We start from the raw sequence: 1,343 nt of genomic DNA, 5'->3' as shown, positions 1-1,343 counted from the left end.
CGGGGCGGGCGGGCGGGGGGCGCCGGCGGGGCGAGGCCTGGGCGGACGGGGGCGGGGCGTCCCGAGAGCCCCGCCCCCGAGGGCCCGGAGGGCGGCCCCGCCCGCGCCCTGCGCCTGACCTCGGCTCCCGCCCTACCCCCGACCCCCCACCCGCAGGGGGTGGCGGGGCGTCCCGGACCGTCGGTCCTGAAGGGCGCCCAGGCTCCGGCGGCGCCCCTCCCGCAGTGGCCAGACGGCGGGGACCCTCAGGCCGGGCCTGGCCCCCCGCGCAGCGAGGCCCGCCACGTCGCCCCGTCCTGCGGCAGCCCCCAACCCCCAGCCCCAGCCCCAGCCCAAATCCCGAGGGACACGACGAGCCGGGCCGCACGTGCAGAGGCCCGCGCCGACTCTGTCGAAGCTCCACAGGGACGGGCCCAGACCCAGCTCCTGCCGCTTTTCCTGCTTGCCTGCCCTCGCTGGGACCTGACCTCCGTGGGCGGCGGCGGGAGGGAAAGGAGGTTTCCGGGCGCTGCTGCTGGGTCCGCCTGTGCCCGCCGTCCCCGTCGCGAGCTGCACCCCAAGAGCGGGCCTGCCCCGAGAGGCACGGTCTCCCATCCGGGGAGTGCCATCCGCTGGAGGGGTGCACAGAGGCATTTGCTGATGGGACCCAGCGGTTCAACAGGGTCGTGAATCAAAGGATTCTTTCTTGTTGGCTCATTACTCCAGTTCGTGGAATTACTCCCTTGCACGAAGGGGAGGCATTTGGGGATCCTTCATTTGTGGCACAGTATTAACTGGGCAAAAGGTATCAAAATTTATAAATTTCTAAAATTTACCGCAAATGCTACGTGGTGAGCAGGGCTAAGTTTCTGTATGTGACTGTCCTTGTGACCCTGAAGGGCAGGAGGTGACCCATGAAGCAGGCAGCGGGCATGGGTGAGGGAGGGCAACTTGGACACAGTCCAGCAGCCCCTCGGTTCACATGATGCCTGAAATCATGAGGAAGTAGTCTGAATGCTTCCTGCATTGCTCTGGGACTAGGGGAAGGCCAGACCCTACTGTAGGACTGCCTGGCCATGGGGTCCTGGGTGTGTCCATGCCCTGTGAGGCTCCCCAGCCCTGTCCCTGCTTGGGCAGCAGGTCAGGAAGCGATCAACCCTCTGATAATCTAGCTGATACCCTGGCCAGCTGATAAGGTGAAGTGTGACCTTGCTGGGGGCCCTCCTGTGTTTAGATGGAGAGAGGAACACAGGACAAAAGAGAGGCCGGTGACTCTGCGGTGGTCCATGACACCCTCCACAGCCTCACCTATATAGAGGTGAAAGAGTGGGGCGAGGTCCCCAAACCCTTTTAAAGCCTCACGC

The sequence above is a fragment of the Panthera uncia genome, assembly GCF_023721935.1.
Source record: "Panthera uncia isolate 11264 chromosome A1 unlocalized genomic scaffold, Puncia_PCG_1.0 HiC_scaffold_17, whole genome shotgun sequence".
Classification (NCBI taxonomy): domain Eukaryota; kingdom Metazoa; phylum Chordata; class Mammalia; order Carnivora; family Felidae; genus Panthera; species Panthera uncia.
This window is presented reverse-complemented; position numbering follows the sequence as displayed.